This window comes from Arachis duranensis, chromosome 3, assembly GCF_000817695.3.
Source record: "Arachis duranensis cultivar V14167 chromosome 3, aradu.V14167.gnm2.J7QH, whole genome shotgun sequence".
Lineage (NCBI taxonomy): Eukaryota > Viridiplantae > Streptophyta > Magnoliopsida > Fabales > Fabaceae > Arachis > Arachis duranensis.
This window is the reverse complement of record NC_029774.3, coordinates 98,854,747-98,855,064: the sequence shown is the minus strand read 5'-3', so window position 1 is coordinate 98,855,064 and position 318 is coordinate 98,854,747.

Here is a 318-nt window from a genome sequence, read left to right as displayed (position 1 = left end):
CAGTCTTCTTAGTTGAACTGGCTTGCCTTTGGAGTCTCTCTTCCATTGAGCTCCTTCCATACATATGTCCATTAGGACTTGGTCCAACCTTTGATTAAAGTTGACCCTTCTAGTGTAGGGGCGTACATCTCCTTGCATCATGGGCAAGTGGAACGCCAACCTCACATTTTCCGGACTAAAATCTAAGTATTTCCCCCGAACCGTTGTGAGATAATTCTTTAGACTCGGGTTCATACTTTGATCATGGTTCCTAGTGATACATGCATTGGCATAGAACTCTTGAACCATTAAGATTCCGACTTGTTGCATGGGGTTGGT